Here is an 18659-nt window from a genome sequence, read left to right on the forward strand (position 1 = left end):
CTGCTCCCTGCATCGTATCAGTGCCATCAGGCTTCTCAGTCTCACCCTTCCCTGCCCTCGGTATCAGTTTTCCAGAAATCAGACCATAAACCAAGTAATTTATCTACAGGCTTGCACACAGCCCCACGCCGTGCCTCTACCCCAGCCAGCTGAGTGTTAGCTTGAAGGTGGTCAGGAATAGAAACAAGCAGCAACAGAAACAGCTGCTTCTGCCTTCGGCAACCTTTTGTGGCTCCCTCATTATTTAATATTCTAACTCCAAAGGAAAATGATGGTACTGTAGGATCTAGTGCTATCCAAGGATTACCAGTACTGCTTTTACAGTGGAACTGTTATATGCCCTTTGCTCGTCATTAGGTTTCAGAGTGAATCAGGCTGTCATCTCTGTGGCCCATCTTCTAATCAAAAGTTTATATTTGTAATGTGATCTGCCTAAAAAACACTGGGCCATCATTTCTGCCCCCTTCTTCTCCTCTCCATTTAGACAGCAGTTTGCTGAATTTTCTTTTCAGGGACCTTCTCTTCATCCAACAGGAAAAATCCCAGTGTAAAAAGTGATGGGGATGAAAAGCCTGCAGTGGTGGCATTTCAGGCAGCCCTTTGGGGCAAGGGGGGATTTTTTTTTTTTGGTCTCTTGTGCAGTGGAGAACTAAATAGAAGTTGGAGCTGTGTAAGGTAAGCCTTATAGCCTGAGAAACTTCACGGATATCCCTCCAAAAGGCCACCATGCATTGGAAGTTACAAAATTCAACCGCACAAACTGCTCTTGTTGCACTGATCTGCCCCTCACCCCCTCCAAAGGGAGTTATGTCTCTAATAGGATTAAGATCTTAAAGCCAAAAACCATTGCAAAATAAAAAATAAATAAAATAAAATAAAATAAGCACTGTTTGCATCTGGGGCTGCTCAGAAATTGTGTGCTACAGATTCATGCCCCGGGCTCATGGCTGCAGGAGATGCTTTCCAGGAGGAAGCTTGTTAGTTTTAATTCTGAAGATCAGCAATGTCTTGCCCAAATCGCCTTTGGGATATCTCCTCGAATCCCACCCTGCGGACACATAATTCTGCCAGGGCAGCGTTTTAACACCAGCCTCTCACATTCTGGGTGGGCAGGGCGTGGGACGGATCAAACCCGGCTTCACCCACGAGTCCCCAGCTCCTCCAGGAGCCATGCCCCCATCCCATGATGGGATTTTAATTTTCCCAGCCTCGGGGGGCTGAATTTATGAAGCCTCACGTGGCCCCTCCTACGGTGGGAGGGACGGCTCCGGCAGCCTCCCTAACACTGGGTGTCACACAGCGGTGCCACCATTCGGGTCCTGAGTGTCACGAGCAGAGGACACAGCGATCCAAGAGCAGCAGAAAGCAAAAAATAACCCCTCCATGTGCGTCCCGGCGAGGTGAGTTACCTCCAACGTCCTCGTGCTAAAGATTCCCCCCACCTATGTGAAATGCATACCTCCTTGCCCGTTCCTGCCTGCCCTAAAAGTTAGCTTTGCGAGGGGGAAGGTGGATTTTTAGGACTTTTCTTGTATTCTTCGGAGTTTTGAGAGTGTTGGTTGGCGTCCGACAGCGGGGCGATTGTCGCAGCTGCTGCCTGGGTGGCAGAGAAACAAAGCCCAAAAAGCAGGAGGATGGGGAGAAGAGGGAACAAAAGGGGATTATTTGCAAAGGGGGGTGTTCCCGGTGACTTCTTGGAGAGAAAAAGGAGTTTAGGAGTCCGGCTTCGCTCTGGCACCCCTGCCAGAGAAGTTTGCCGTCACCTGTTGAGGGGAGGAAGGGGAGCTGGGGAGAGACGTGAGCGGTGGGTGGCCGGTGGGGCTGCTGGAGCCGGGGGCTGGTGGGAGGGAGCTGGCGGCTGAGCATTTGTAATGCCTCGGATAAAGGGCTGTTTCCATAGTAAACGGGAGAAAGGAGCCTCTCTTTCTTTCCGCGAGCTTGCCCGGCGTGTGAACAGGGAGGTCGTCCCGGGAGCAAATAACCCGTGAAAGGGCAAACATCTGGGAAGAGCTGCAAATCATAGAGACCTGGTAGGGATGGCTGGAAGGGGGCAAAGGCTCTCGGGTCTGCCACCCGCTGCGAGCCAGCTCGGATGGGCGACCTCTTCCCTTCCCCAGGCTGCGTGCCCTGGCGCAGGGCTGCGTGCTGGTGTAAATCAGGAGCAGCTCGGTTAGCTGGTGTCAACGCGGGGACCAATTGGGGTTGGATAACGCAGATTTCATCTGGCTGGAGGTCCAGAGGGTGTACATCACCCTCTCTTCCCTCCTACTTTTTCTTTGGGAATCCAGGTCTCCCAAGGGAGTCTCTCTCTGGACTTATTCTCTGGCACATGACACCAGGTGGAAGGGTAAAGGAGAAGGGAAATAATTTCCTACAGCTGCTCAAAGAGTTTAGCTGCATTTAACAAAAGAAAATGCAGAATGTGCTGTGGGACCAGATGGATTTTAACTGAAAAAATGCTCTGCATGCGAAGGGAGCCAAAGCTGCCTCTTTGCAACTTTGCAATTGAAATGTTTAAAAGGTGTGCAGGGTTTCCAGGGCGACCTGGAAACTTTGCGGAGAAATAGAAAGCTGGGTTTCACAGCCGGTCCCGTGGCTTTCTTACCACAGAATCACAGAATATGGCATGGCATTGGACCGAGGAGGTGACTGGATGGTGTCTTTTGGGCTTGAGGTGTCATTAGGGGTGATGAAAAAGCAGCTCTTTAATCTTGGTGATCACTTGCTGCGGGACTGCGTGTGTCTTAGGAAGTTCCTCTGTGCAAATAGTTGATGTATGGTGGTGTTTAGTGTGATAAAATAACAGCCAAGACACACAAGAAGCATTATTTCTCTACATTTGTAGCTTTGGGGCAATGAGGCTTTGTTTGCTTGCTGTGCAAGAACCCAGAAGCTTCAGAAAAATATTTGTAATAATTGTGTGCAAGCGGCTTCTGAAGGCATCACCCATCAGCTGAGGTGCCCTAACCCGGCACATGGGCTCCTGCATCCTCCCCACGTGGAGCAAATCCTGCCCAAGTGACCTCTTGGTGGCTTGGGACGGGAAGGTCTTGGACTATTTCAGAGAAGAGTGGATAGGATAAGAAGTTGGGAAGATCCTTTGGGCTCCAGATCCCACAGGAAGGGAGGCAACGGATGGAGCAGCTCGGAGAGGATGCCTGCGATGGGCTTCACACCAGGCTGAGCATGGGCTCGGCTCGGACACCCTGTGCAGGGGAGCAGAGGAGGCTGCCCGAAGGAGGAACACCTCTGCAGGCAGGACACGGCACGGGAACAGCTCGAAGCACTGCCGTGTGCCTGCATGCTCGGGCTGGAGCCTCGCTGCTTGCGTAGACCTGTTGTGGAGCCAGTCCCCTCCTTACCCTCCCGCCTCATTTCCTCCCTTCTCAAAACTAACTGCAAAAAGCAATCCCTCATCCCTCCCGCCTCCATCTGCTCTAATTAAGCTGGAGGCCTCTGGAAGGTGTTCAGCCCCCCGTGGTACCGAGCTGCTGTGACTACCTCGGGTCCATCCCCTGCCGCTGCACAATTTTGCAGCCGCACTTAATCACAGGACTTATTTTGGAAGGTCTCCAGAGTCCGAGAACTAAAAGCCACTTTAGAAAAGAAGGGGAGGGGGGAGGAATTGGCAGGAGCAATGGCTTTTTAAAAGGCTACTTATTTCTTAAGATGTACTTGCTACTGATTAACCTTTGCTCCGTGATTGCTTTAATTGATTCATGCCTTAAAGCGGTCTGAGAGGTTCTGCGGGGTCAGCGCTCTCCGAAGTGCTCCGTTTCTCTGAAAACTTCTTAAAGCTTCTTGCTTAGGCAAATCCCAATTTGGGCGTGAAATGCAGGTGAACGGCTCTGATCCATTTTTCTTCCCCTTCCCCCAAACTACACAAGCAGTGCTTTACCTCTTCCTTCCCTCGCCTGCTGCCAGGCTGTGCCTGTGTTACTGTGTTATGGTGACTGTTGGTTGGGGCTTGATGTTTTGGGGCCATTCCACAAGAATGAGGCACTACAGCATTGGGAACTACCGCCTTCAATCAGCCTGTTGAACTTCTGTGGTCCCCGTGACTGCTTCCTTTAACCATGCATGGAGAAATCCTGCATTTCTTCCTACTGCAGCGGGGACAGACCCAGAGCAAAGGCAGGGTTTCCAGGCAGCAATGGGCTTTGGTGCCCAAGGGCCATACTTAAATCGAGGCAACCTGGGAGGCCCAAGAAATGGTGCTTGGGATTTTTGGGTTGGAGTGATGAATGTCCTTATGTCTTGGGCTGGATTCATGCCCTGGCACTCTGGCTGTGTTCATCCAACCTGTTCAAGATGCCTGCTCTTGGATGGGTTGAGTTGTACCCATTCCTCTTCACTCCTTGTAACCACTCAAACACGGAGGAGATGGGTCCTAGAGGAACTAAAACAGAGGAATTGAAACACCCACCACAGACTCTACGGCTAAATAAATTACCCTCTTCTGATCTGTTGGGATGTGAGCGCTGCTGGGTGTTGACCCCGCAGAGCCAACCATAGCCTAGGTCCTGAGGTTGTCCATCGGGGTCCTGCACGCTGGTTTTCTGCACGAGGTGGTGCCCATGCGATGAAAACCACCATGCACCTGCCTTGCTGAGCAGGCCCTGGAGATTTTCACGATGGGTGAAAAAGAAATGAGCTGTGAAGTCGTCATCTGCTGCTTTCACCGTGCTTTCAGCACGCCCTTGCCCCATGGAAAATGGCACAGGGAATGACTGCTGATGGAGATGTTCATGAGGGGGAAAAGGAGGCTCTGGGTGATGGCTCCACCACACTGGGAGGCTGGAACCAGGATGGGGATCTTGGGCGTGGATCTTGAGTGTCAGGCCATCCTTTCCCTAAATCCCTTCAAAACTTTCCTGCGATGACTTATGCAGAAACGCGTAGCACTGAATTAGCCAGAAAGGGGGGTGCGCTGGGAACAGTGGGGCGGCATTGTTACGGGGTAAAAACGGGCCAGCCCTGATGCATATGGATGCTGCGGATAGCTGAATAGAGAAACCTCCGGCCGACGGCGTGGAAAGCGTCCCTTCCTCCCCTCCTTGCAGGGCTGTTTTGCTCCAAACCCTGAACTTTAACACGGGCAGCCCACGGGAGGGCTGGCGCTGGGGGCTTCGGGCGGTGACCGTCCAGGGCCCCCGTCCTTTGTCCTGGCTGAATAGGGCTCTGCAGAGCCGCCGGCGGAGGTATGTGATCTGCAGACCTCTTTTCTTCTCCCCCTTTTGGCCGACTGACAAAGTCTTCCCTTGGAGATGGCGCTGGCGGCATTGCGCTGCCCTCAGCAGGGCTGGGGGGGCCGGCGGGGGTCCCCCACGCTGCGTCCCCATCTCATCATCTCCCCTGAGCAGTAGGGCACAAAGAGCCGCTTAGGAATTCCCAGGAGCAGAGTGGGAGCCGAGCCAGGATGTGCTGAACTGCACAAAGTGGGATTTATCTTCAAAGGAATGTTTCCCCCCTTTTCTGAGCACCATTTTTAATTTTTTATTTTTTTTTTGGCTTCCAAGGGATTTATTCCTCCTCCTTCCCCAGCCCTTTTTTCTTCGCTGTGGCCACTTTTCAAGGGTGGCGGAGACTTCTTGGAGAGCTGGGGGCCACCCAGGGGCACAGCCCCAGGCTGAGCTCCACGTGTGACCTGAGACCTTGCTGAACACAGCCCCATGCCCTGCACCACCTGCAAAGTTGCTATGAGCCAGGTGAGGACAAAACCCTCCTGTTGACCACGCCGAAATGTGGGGAGCAGCTTCCTCTCAAACCAGTCGCTTTGAGTTTCAGGCTTGTTTTCAGGCTTGACCTGTAGGTAGGATCTCCCCAGTGCTCCCCATTCGCTCTTGGCATGACCAAAATGACATGTGGACACGGACATCTCATAGAATCACAGCATCATTAGGGTTGGAAAAGCCCTCCAAGATCATCTGGTCCAACCATCCCCCTACCACCAATGTCACCCACCAAACCGTGTCCCTGATCTCGGGGCTGTCGGCTGCCTTGTGACTGGGGCCGACATCTGGCTTCAACCACCTCCTTGTGCTCACAGCTGGAAGCTCACAGTTCCCGACCCTTTTGGGGGCTAATTTCTGCCTTTGCCCACCTGTAGTGCCCAGAGGAGGGAATCCAGCTCCCCCAAAAGACTGGACATCCATATAACGGACATGTTGAGCAATGTGGGGCTGTAGCCCAAGCTCATGGGTTACAAATCAGCTATATGAAGGCTCTCAGGGTAAAAAACAGAAGAAAGGAACTGCTGATGGCCCAGCAATGGGGCCAGAGCTACCTGTGTGCCACCCCACATGTGGTGGGGCAATGCCGTGGCTGTTCCAGGGTGTTTTGGGGGGCTGGCCACCATGGTGGCTAGTGGCCTGAAGAGGCAGGGCAGGTGAAGACACCGGGAATGGCTGCCCAGGGAGTGTCCTCTGGTTCTAGGGGGGACGAGTCTCATGTAGGGAGGCTCGAAGCCCACCCCAAGCTCTGGTCTAGCAGGTAATAACCCCCACAAGGTCCTTTAACCCCAAATTTGATGCTGTGCAGTGCATCATGCCTCTAGGGATATGCAGCAAAGTACCACAGGACAAAAAGAAGCCTTGCTTCTGCATTAATGGATATTTAATGCCACACAGCATTTCCCTCTTCACTTTAAGCAAAAAAAATCTCCTGTCCCAGCCGGGACATCCCGCCTCATCTGCTGCTGCTCCAGCATCGCGTGCGAGATGCTGGCTGCTCAGCGGGGGATTTCTCAACCCTTCAGCTTTCTCGTGGGCGTGAATGAAACGAGCCTGAAAGGGAAGTTTGGGAAGCGATGCGATCCTGGGGCTCGTTGCAAGTGGAGCCCTTTAACACCCCGATATCTGGCAGCCCTGGTGTGCAGATCTGGGCTCTCCTGGGGCACTACCCCTGGTTCTGCACCTACATAGTCCCACCTTGTTTCCAGGCCTTATAATTCGTCTTCTAGGAGAAAGAAAGAGCCATGTCCTATGAGTGAATGTCGACCTTTTATTTTATTTTACTTGAGTTTTCTGATGTTTTTCAGGCCCTTCCATGGCTGAACTGGACCCTCTCCACATTTTAGCTCATGACAAATTACAGGAAAGAGACACCACAGCATAAAAACCTGCTACGTTTGGGTCAACACTTGATGTCAGAGTTTAGGACTTTATTATTCTCAGCCAGAATTTTCTCTCCCCCATTTCTCCCCTTGGCCCTGGAGCATCCCCTCCCTGGAGGAACAAGCCCCAGGGCAGGGGTCGGTGCAGCTTCTGCCCTCTCCTCCTCTTGTCCCCCCATGATGGAGGGGCTGAAGCTTCAGTCCTTGGGGTCCTGGAGACCTGAGACTGACAAGGGCTGAAGGCTGGGGGTGGCCTTCACTCGAGTGGTGCGGTGGAAGTTTCTGGAAGGACAGTTGGGGCTGGTGGAACCTTCCGTGAGGAGGGTTGGGGCGGGCAGGACTTCCCAGAAGGACAGCGGGGTGAGCTGGGTGGACCTTTCTGAAAGGTAGGTGGGCTGGAACCTCTCTACAAGCAACTGGCAGGCAAAAATAATTCAAACCCCGACCCGACGGGACAGCTATGCTGGGATTTACCTCCTGTTCCCCCTCAAAGGAAAATTTCTGTAGATGAAAGCATCCCCATACGTGCCAGTCCTACACCTTTGCTCCTCGAAGATGGAGGGACTGGGGCAGCAGGCGAACCTCTGCAGACCCAAAACCACGCGGCCCTTTTGGGAAGTCTCCGTGTAACGAGGGATGGCTCCAGCCAAAAGTCCAGCCAATGCTGTGGCACTTGGGAAGTCTTTCTCCACCCCTTCTTTTTCTTCTTCCTTTTATTTTTATTTTTATGTCAAGCCACTAAGCTACTATTCATTGCCTTTATTCTAAACACTCATTTTGCTCCTAGCAGGAAAGAGGGAAAAATCTATTGTAGTGCTGTGAGGCCCTTTGACAAACACGACAATTTCCCCTTGCCTGTTTCAACACAAAACTGAAAGCATTTGCACAAAATCCATCGCACATGCTCTGAGGCTTGGCCAATAATTTCCTAGGCACGCATTCGTAGAGGCAGCCCGCAAAGTGCTTTGAAGATGAAGAAAACCAGCTGTGATTTGTGATGATGATGATTAGGATTAGACGAGGGTTCTGCAAGAGGTTGTGGATAATGAGTCAACCCCGGGGGGCTGGGGACAAACTTGGTCAAAACATGAGAGCGTACTGTGAGAGTTTCTTGAAGTGAAGGGAGACCAAACAATTTTTGGGGAAAGGAGAGGTTTAAAAAGAAGTAATTTGGGCTAAAACGTGGTTCAACTTTGAAGCGTTCCTTCCTATGATGAGCCCTCTGAAATAAAGGCAGGGATTAAGGTACCTTTTCTGCTCCAGACTCTCATGGATGATGCCTGGCTTTGCTCTGAGGTGAGCCCATCACCATCGGAGTGATGTCTGCTTCTCCACGCAGGGATATGTGCAGAAGCCTGGAGCTGGCAGAAGTGTTTCCAAAACCGCGCCGATCATCCTCATCAATTGGGGTTCCTGTAGGGCTTGTCAAGTTGACCCCCACCTCCACCCCAAAATACATGGTTGGTTGCCTCGGAAAATCCATTTGCCTGCATCCTCAGATGAATCCTGGTCTAACCAGCCAGTGTGGCTCGTGTTGAGCAGGGTACAGCACCCCTTCCCAGCACAACTCATGCTGGATGGCTGACCTTTGAGCCTCAGCACCGACTCCTCTGTAAGTCCCTCTGCAACCCGAAGAGATGCAAAGCTTCATCTGTATTTTCAGGTTCATTTGTCTGAAGCAGGCGTGATTATTTATGACCGTTCAAACTGCGGAGGCATATTGCAAAACATGGGACATTAACCTTGCTGGAAACCTCCCCAGAGCTCTGAGAGCCACAGCCACTGCATGCTGGAGGTGTACAACAGCACACAAAATGAAACGAGTATTGTTCCTGCAGCCATGGGAGCACTTATTCCTCATTAACCCCTTCTCTTTCCATGTTCATTCATTATTTTCTGGGGTAAGGCCCAGCATTTCTGTGTGCTGAGGGCTGTCATCTGCCTCAAACCAACAGCTAATCAGTCCTCAGGGCTACTTTGCACACACTCGAGTCGAGCTGCACATCCTCCCTGGGATCCCACGCAGAAGCAAGGCATAATTAGGGCTAATAAAGAAGCTGTTGAATGTCTTGCTGATAAATTATAATTATCACCTGCCAGGGAAAGGAAAGGATGTATATCCCGTATCACAGGGAGGTGTTGACTAGTCGTGTTTCATATCAACCTTCTTCCTTCCCTGTGTCAAACCTCTTCTGTTTTCTGAAAAGAAAGTGAAGGCTGATGGCAGTGGAACAAGAGGAAACCAAGGCTGTGATCCAGATCCTTGGGCACACCGTGAGCTGGAAATGCAGGTTTAAGGGAGGCTCTTTGCTGAGTTTTCTGGCTGGTGGCAAGGTCTGTGTGCAGCTCATGGGGACGGTGACCAACCAGCACCATGTCTGGATGTTGATTTTAGTCCTTCTGATTTGTTGGTGTGATAATGTTGAAGATTCCCAGGTGGAGGGGCAGGGTGTGATGTCCCCAGAGAGCAGAGGGATGGCAGTGGGGGTCCCTGTGCCAGGCGACTTCAGTGGCATCTCCACCATCAGGCGAAGGAGCTGCAGGCGCTGGGAAGGCTCAGCCTTGGCACAGGGTTTACTTTCTCTCCAAATTCTGTCCAAATCCCTTAGAAATGGGATGGGCAAAGCAGGGATCACCCCTACCTGCTGCCTGCATCAGGCTCCACAAGGCATCATGATGCTGAGGAGAAAGCATGGACTTAAAAGCCTCAAGGAGAAAGCTACAGGTGATGCCAGGTTTGGCTTCTGTACCTGTTTACCACTCAGAAGATGAGTTCCCCAGCTCTAAGCATCAAATAATAATAATAATAACAATAATGAGGCAAGGATCCTCTCCTTGCTCGTGCACTTGCCTCTCCAGCCAGCTCTGCTTGCACTACCTTCTGCATCCAGGCTTTGCAGCTGTATATATTTCCCAATTTTTTCTCCAGCTCATTTCTCCACCACCCCCCGGGCTAGTTCTCATGCTTTTCCTCCCTCTCTGTCGAGCAGTGGGAAATGAGCAGCCCCGCTCAAATGCCTGCAATTACGGGGACTCTTATCTGTGAGCAAACAGTCTCTGTTTGCAAGGGAAAGACCTGAGGTCTCTTGGGATTATGGAGCTGGAAAACATGTGTTACTGCTGTCATGGCTCACTTGCTGAAGCCCTAAACTTTGCTCTCCTGCTGATGCATGTTTTCCTGCTTGCTCTTTGCTCCCATGGCTTTCCCAGTGAATGGATTTGGGGTATGCTGTCCCCTTTTTCCAGCCATTTACTTTTGCCTGGTGGAGCTGGGGAGGGGTTGCAGGCAGCCTCCAAGTTTTAGGAGCACTCTGCTTCAAATCTAGACCAAGCACTGTGAGGTCTCTTGCTGTGTCCTAACAATGGCTGAACTGCTCCAGATCCTCGTGTGGCCCTCCTGTCTTTTGGACTCTGCACCCACCATATGCTGCAATGTTCTTTGCCCCTTTATCCCAGTTGCTGGGTCCAGAAGCCGGGATATTATCTTTGTTGGGATCAGGTGTTAGTGAAGTCAAAGGCTTCAGTGCTTGATGTGGTCTGAGGCATTGCAGTTTCGGCCATACCTTGGGAGAGATGTTTCTGTGGCTTCTGAACGCCCCAGTGCAGCTGTAACAGCAGGCTGGAAATTTGGGAGCAAGGATGAGGTTGTGGGATGGAGGGTCATGGAGAAAGCGAAGGGGGGCAGAGGTGTGAGGAAGCTTGCATTAAATTAAACACGATATCTGAGGACACAGAGAAAGAGAAGGACGGGGAGGCTGAGGATTTGAACCCATTTGGAGCTGAGAGGGACATTTCTGCCTGCCCTTGTGTGAAAGGCCTGGTTTTCTTTATCCCTATCAACCCTTTCCTTTGAATTTACACATAAATGCCTTCTTTATTCAATATCTCAAGCATCTCCTGTGCTTTTCTCCCCAGTGGACCCAGCAGTCCCTTGCAGCCGTGGGGCTCCAAGTCTCCCATTTGCTTTTCCAGTGTGAGCCCCGCATGCCCAGTGGGAGCAGGAGCAGCTGTGGGGCAAGTCATGATCTGGGGCTTGGCAGGGCACGTTCAGCTTTGGCTGAAAGCTTTCTGCTCCCACCAGCTGTGATATAATGGCTTTATTGGCATCCCTGGTCTCTAACCTCCGGCAGCCTCTTGTACTTCTGGATGGGGCTGGCAGGTCACTGCAAGGTCTTCTGTGCATTGCTGTTTCTCTTTTGGGCAGGATAGGATTTCAGCCCCAGGAGCTCTCATCCCCTAGTCAGCCCATGCTGGAGAGGAAGAATGGTAGAGGATGATTGAGGATGATGGGCTCCTTCTTATAAACAGCTCTGAAGATGTTTCCTGGGTTGCAGATGTTCCTCGGTGCAGAATTTGCAAACTGAGATTCCGAAACTTCAGCTTCCTAAGTGTCACTTCCCAAAAGGATGACAAGCAGTGGGTGCCACTGTCCCCTGAGGACATTATCCGGGGTCCCGGGGCTCAGCCGTGAGACAAGATGAACCCTTTGAGCACCGAGGGCTCTGCGATCTGCACGTGGACATCCCAAACCCACCTCATGCTGCCAGGAAGTGGATGCTCAAGAGGATTTCTTGGTTTGTTTGGCCGTGGTTAAGACTGAAGCTCTCTTAAAGGCTGCTACGTGAATGTTTCCCATTATGTGAGATGTTGTGCTTACCCGTTCCAAAAGCTCCAGCGAGACGGCAGTCATCCAAACAGTTGTGAAATACGTAACAGAGGAAACATTTACTCTCCTCTCTAGATCCATCAAGATCAGGTCGTGAAGTGGTGGGCTTAAACTGTTAGACATGAGGCCAGGCACTGAAAAAAAACTGTTAATGGTAGAGCAAATTCAGAGAGGATTAGCCTGTCTTGGGAGCTGGTGGTATCTCCATCACCCTTTTTATGAGAGAGCTAGTCTAACATCTCGACTAACATCCAGATTTAACATCCCGCCAGCCAGATGGAGAGGACAATGTGCTGAGGTCTCTGCCATCAGTTTTCCTGTCAAATCCTATACACTGATGGATAAATATCGATGTGTGAGCCTCGTGTCTCCATTAAGAATGCAGTAGCAAATTTCATGGTCCTCTGACAGCAAAGCTGCTGGTTTTGAACCAGTGTCTTCATTGCTATTGCTGGAGGGAAAGGATGAAGCATTAAATAAAGGGCTGGGGAAAAAAACGATGCTGTGCTTCACTGATGGGGAAAATCATGGTCTAGGGATCCTACTAGAAGGTAACAAATACTGCACCCGCATGGCACATGTAAACCTTCTGGTAAGAGCTCTGAAGGTTCAAACGTATTCAGAAGACACAGCTGGGGCAATTTGGCAATCGCTGGGCTTATGCCAGGTATATTTTAGTCCAGGTGACTAGGACAGCAGGATCAAATGTCATCTACACCACTCACCGGTGGCACAGAGCCCACAAACCGCCTGTGCTGGGTTACTCAAGAGCAGGCTCACCATGTCGCCATGTGAGAGCAGCATCAATTTTTTACCAGGGGGTGACCTCCTGCTGCCTCCGGATCTGATGCTGGTGAACTGAGTGTCGTGGATGGGCAAACACCTCTGTCTCAGGAAGGCATTCAGGGCATGGCACACGCGGGCACTTCTTGGTTAGGAGCAGCCTGAACTGACAACTCTTGTGCTTCATTTCCATCCCCTCTCCTTTGCAACCCAGCTGCTGTTAGGCTGGGAACATATAGCAGGAAATACATGAGGAGAGCATCATTTCCGTTTTAACTTGCATCTTGTTTTATTTGTGCCTTCTGCAAACTGATCATAGGGCTGGATTTTTGGGGTTGTTTTTATGTAGTGTCAATTTGCAAGCTGTTATCCATTCATTTCTGCAAAGAAACGCAGGACTTGGAGTTGTTTGCAAACTATTTACGTGTACATTTTACCCGCGTGTGTAGTGCAGCAATCTGTTCATTTTTGCTCTTAAATTACTGTTATTACATCAGATAAATTAAGGGGATTGGACTCCTGAGCTGGGACTTTGCAGCAGATATGCCTGCATCTGAACATGACCGGTACGGACTCAGGGGCACTATGGCACTCGGAGAGCATCTCAGGCTATCTCTGTTCTCCAAAGAAGCGATGGATAGCGGTGCCTGTTCGTCTGCCAACACAGGACTATTTTTCCTTAATGTTTCCTTGTGGTCTCGACAGTGCCCTGCTGGGCAAATTGCTCTTTGCTGGCACACCCCCTGTGCTGTTCGCTTCACTGCTAACACCGGCTGCAATTTACCACCGGAGTCTTTGTTTAAAGTCCCGATTATGAACAGATCTCCCATGTGTGCATCTTTACAGCTGTTCTTTCTGGCCTTCCAACACGCTGCCAGTAGAGCTCTTTGAGTCAGGAAATAGTTTTTCCATCAGGGATCGGTCTCTGCAGCACTGCAGTTTTTCTGGGATAAGAGGGCTGTGTCCTGGGAGAGTTTTGGTCCCTTTCCTACCTGAACTACTTAAACTGGTAAGGGGTTGCAGAGAGGTCACAGCGATATTGAGCTAATTCCCATGGCTAAGTTCATCTCAGGTTCATCTGACATTATTTGGGAATCTGCATGGAGGGCTAAAGTTAATGATTTCCTTTCCCAGAGCTCCCTGTAGAGTCAAAGGGAGGCAGAGGTTCCCTCAGAGGTGATGCAGAGCACCAAAGTTATAACCACTGACCACTCAGGGGACTTGAAATGACCGTACTTTTCTTCTAGACATCTCTCTCAGGGGTATAAAGTTAGGTGGGGTGTCCTCAGCCACCTTTCCTGCTGGTCTCTGCATCCTCTTGGGAACAATTCCTCTCCTTCTGACACAAAAAGCTTACCCCGAAGGCAAGGAGACTCACATCAATCTTGTGACCTCATTTCAGGAGGAAGATGAGATAAAGCTCTTCAGATGGAGGCCAGTTCCACCAGCCTCAAGAGGATCAAGTTTGGGAAGCTGAAGGTGGTACGTCGGCACTTGCTGCAGAGGTACGAGCACCAGCCCTTCATCTCCTGCCTGGCGGGTTTCTACAGCTGCCGGTGGAAGCGGTACCAACGCAGAAGGACCGAGCCTGGGAAATGCTGCTGCAAGACGGTAAATTAGCTCAGAATCAGCAAAGACATTCATTTCTGCACTGGGAAAAGTCAGTCCAAGCTGAGAAGCAGTTGATGCTGTGGGTCAAAGGCCTCACCTCCCTTAGAGCCCAGCGCGGTCTCTTGGTGTCCTAGATGGCAGCTCCTGGGGCTGGAGGGCTTGCTGTGCTTCTCTGGCAGGCTCAGTTTGTCTGTGCCACCATGGAGAGAGTGTCCCCGTGTGGCTGGTGGTGTGGGGCAGCTGCGGGTCCCTGTGGTGCCAGCCCTGGTCCAGCAGGGCCACCCCGAGCAGGGGGCCCAGCCCCACGTCCAGGCGGCTGCTGGAGATCCCCAAGGAGGAGCCCCCAGCCCCTCTCTGGGCAGCCTGTGCCAGGGCTCCGGCACCCGCCCAGCCCAGCAGTGCTTCCTGAGGGGCAGAGGGCACCTCCTGGGCTCCAGGCTGGGCCCGGGGCCTCTGGGCCTGGCCCCGGGCACCCCTGAGCAGAGCCTGGCTCCGGCCTCTCGGCACCTCCCGGCAGTGCTGGTGGCCATGGCTGGCAGCCCCCGGAGCCTCCTCTGCTCCAGGCCCAGCAGCCCCAGCTCTCGCAGCCTCTCCTCGTAGGACAAGGTCGGCTTCAGAAGGTCCAGCATCAAGCCACGTGTTTCACGGACAGCCTAGGAGCAAGCAGTGACTGCTGTTTGCTCTGCTTGCTTTGGAGTGAACGAGGCTCTGACCGATTGTCCTTCTTCTCCCTCTCTAGCGGGAATGCGTGTTTTTCCCGTTGCTCGTTGGAGCTTTCTGCTTTTCTCTCGTCTTCCTGTACATGTGGGGTGAAGCGAAAAATGACTACAACTTTGACTGGTAAGTGCCACGTTTTCCTCCTTTCCCACTCGGGTTTTAATGAGACACCCCAGGTAGGCCGGGCACTTCAGTCACGAGCCAAAGCTTTGGTCCCTTCACATCTTGGTTCTGGCACCCAAAATGAACTCCCAGGGTCTCCAGAGGTGCTGAGGCTCTGCCCTTTGCTTGGCTACGGTGTACAGGTTTAAGTGTGGATTTGTGAGAAAGATAACAACCGCTGTTGCAAAAATGGTGAATGAAAGGGACTAAATGGCTCTTTCCTTCCCTTAGTCTTCTTTTCTTTTTTCCTGTTCCCTCTGAAGAAGCGTAGTGGCTGGCATCAGAGGTATTGCAGCAGCTATCTCGGAGCAAAGAGAATTGCATGTTCCCAGTCTGGAGACAGAGAAATAACCAGTGTGGTTTTATGCAAATCCTTTCCTTCTGCACTGTGTAGGTAGCAGTTATGTAAATCTGGCCCCTAAAATTAGATGCCATCCAGATAGCTCAAATACCATGAGAAGGGGAGGTGTAATAATGTTATTCATTGTTATAATAATATAATATATATAATATTATATATACATATAATATTATATATTATATATAATACAAATATATAATAATTATTATATTATATTATATATAATATATAAAAATATATGTAATATATAATAATATATAATAATGTGTAATAATGTTATTCAGGTGTAATAATGTTATTGAGCCTTTGGATAAAAAGGAAAGCTTCCCTCTCTCTCCTTGGGATACGCCTCTGTAGCTCCTCCAGCTTTCTGGCGTTTTCTCCTTCAAATATATTTTCCCTGCAGCCCCTGTGCTAATGTGCCACAAATGCTATTATAAGGTTTTATTGCTTTTTAGGTATAACTATGGGAACCTGGGCTTCTGGTTCCTCTGGTCTCTTGTTCTCCTGGTAGTGGCCGCAATCCTGTTCATGTACATCGCGCTGCTGTTGGTAAGTAAGGCTCCTGTTAAGGAGTGAGTTACGGGCCTAGAAAATAAATACAGGGATGGTTTAATGTATCAGACCAAAGTTCAGCCTAGCCCTGACACTTGACAGTAGCTACCTGGGGAGGACTGGGAACACAATGAGCATTTGTGGTACTTTCTCCCACCTGCGGATGAACATTTTCAACACAGGTGTCTCTGAGCTAGATGTAGGTTCTGTGATTTCCCTCAGTGATTTCCCTTTGGTGAATTTGACCCATTTCTCCATCAACACAAGCGAAGCTGTGCCAGTATTGGTTATGCGGAAGCTGAGTTTTGTTATTTGACAGCAGGGAAGTATGGAGATCTGAGTCTTGTAGTGGTGATGTGTTGTCAAAGTAGAGTTATTCCTCTAACCCTGAACTGTAAAACTCACGAGAAGAAGGGAAACATTATCACTAAAGCTGCCTTGATTCTCTCTGCCTTGCTGGAGGGTTTGTCTCCAGTTGGAGACCGCAGATGTGGTCACAAAACACTCCTTAAGTTTATGCCCAAAGAGGTTTATGTTCCTGAGGTCTTCACTTTTCCAAACTGCATTAAATTTTCCCCACTTTCAGTCTCATTCCTGCTCCAGCTTGCGTTTTGAGATGCCAGGTGCTGGGGCTGACGCTGTGGCTTTGACTCACCTCTGTGACCAAGGCAACTGGCTTTTATCATCAGTTCCTGCTGCTCCTACCCGTTCATTGACGTCTCATCATATAGCCAGCCTGTAAATTGCCCGTGGCAGGGAACCTCTCTTAGCCTTGCTCACGCAGTGCCCAACACAACAGATTTCCAAGGTCCTTTGTCCCTGCTGAAGTACAAATAAATAGTGATTTTATTTCAGTGCTAGCAATAAAATAACAAAGTGAGAAATAGGACAGCTGCTTGGCCATGCTACAAGCAATCAATAGCATTATAAAAGCTGTGGAATAACTTATCTCTAAGTAGGTCAAATAACAATATTTAATTACAAGGATTTTGAGGCGTGCTGGTGGCTGTAGAGCTTAATCTCTGTTATTTAGCTAGGTCTACCTAGCTTTCCTGGTGTTAATGGATCAGTGTGGGTAGTTTGGTGGTTGCAATGTTACTTTGGGCAACTCTGAGCTTTGCCAAAGATGCATGTGCGGTCAGGATCCATTTGCTCCTCATCTTCATGAAGCTGTTAAGTAACCCACCTAAAGTCACTGGGTATTTCTAAGGGCACTTGCCCTGCTTGCTTGCATCGCTATGTCCATCATGTCTAATTTGGCAAGACTCCTGCATGCACTGATGTTAAGTTCTGGGAGGCACAAGGCTGTTTGTGCTCCTGCTATCTCAAAATGTGCAGTGGCTTTCCACAGAGGCAAAAGAAGCCGGGCATGGCTACAGCAAGTCAGGGACCTCCCACCTTGGGGTGCATCAGCCTACTGCTATCCCACCAAAAACATTCATCTCCAGAGGTTCAGCACTCTTGAGCAACCACAGCCAGCTGGCACTTCCCTGAGCACTTCTCCCTCCTACCCAAGTGATGTTCAGGGGGCGTAACACAGCAGAAATACCTTCTGCATTGAGCCACTGGAGGTTCCTGTGATGTGTGACTTCCCTACAAGACTGTTGGTATCATGCATCATAGCTAGACTTAGGTTAAACCATGGTCTGTTCTTCACCAGGTCTTAGGCACACGTAGAAACCCTTTTTGAACCATGGTGGGCTGTGACCATGTTGGCTCCGTGTGAAAACTTGCTTTTGCCTTGTTTCCTAAGAGGCTGGCTGTGCTGCCTGCCTGTTATTTCTCAACAGTTTTTGGCTGAATCAGCCAATTTCAATCACCTGGGACAGACATCCTGACCTGCAGGGACATGGGATGGGGATGTGGAGGAGGGAGGATTCCACGTGTTGCAGGAAGGACCAGAGATCTTCACCCAGGCAATGCTTCCTTGTGATGTTTTGCATCACTAGTCCCGTGTGTCAGAAAGCTGAGCACGCTGATGCCCTTGCTGGAGCAGAGTTTTTACAGCAAGCAGTGCTTGGCGTGGTTTTGTTTGTGAGCATCGTAGTCTCTTCCTCCACCCAACTGGGGCCTGGAGGCCTCCTTCCACGTCCTTATTGTGAACCACTGAAGCAAACACTCTTCTGCCCAGCAGCCACCAGTGGCTGAACAAAGTGCTGCACAACAAAGCACTTGCTGTCTGTGCAAAGGCTCTCTCCGCCTGCATGCATCAGTGTAATTTTCTTCAGACAATCAGTTTCAATTAATTTAATTGTTATCACTCCCAAGGCAATCTTCTCATCCCCATTAGAGCTAAAAGGTTAAGCTGCGGGGTCTTGTTGTAGGACAGTTCAGGCTCAGGGGAGAAGAAAAATACTTTCTTGTTCAGTCTTTCAAACACAGAAGATGATATTTGCCTCTCTGCAGTTAAACACATTCATTCCAAGGGGTTTTGGGGAGGTAACTCCTGACTGTATAATGTAAAGGGGTTCAGATGTGCTGGGGCCTCTGCATTCATACGCTAAGAAGAGGACTCAAAATTGTACATTGGCACTGAAGCCCAAAGAGTGACCTCAAGCCTTCATCCCTGAGAGACTGGGGTATCATGGAAGCTCTGAAAGCCTGCATTTTTTTTTTGCCAGAAAGTGAATGTAGAAACCTGGCTTGTGCTGTCAAGCCCCCATTGCAGTGAATCCCAGGGTATGTGTAGG

The 18659-nt window shown here is 50.4% G+C and overlaps 1 long non-coding RNA gene across 1 annotated transcript; it reads left to right on the forward strand.

Moving 5' to 3' along the window:
• The first annotated feature begins 1249 nt into the window (after nucleotides 1-1249).
• On the forward strand, nucleotides 1250-15017 carry LOC310880964. Its single transcript, XR_014572017.1, has 3 exons — nucleotides 1250-1400; nucleotides 13966-14174; nucleotides 14914-15017. It is a non-coding gene; the product is annotated as an uncharacterized lncRNA (long non-coding RNA).
• Nucleotides 15018-18659: the final 3642 nt, after the last annotated feature.

This window comes from Anser anser (genome assembly GCF_964211835.1).
Source record: "Anser anser genome assembly, chromosome: 1".
NCBI lineage: Eukaryota > Metazoa > Chordata > Aves > Anseriformes > Anatidae > Anser > Anser anser.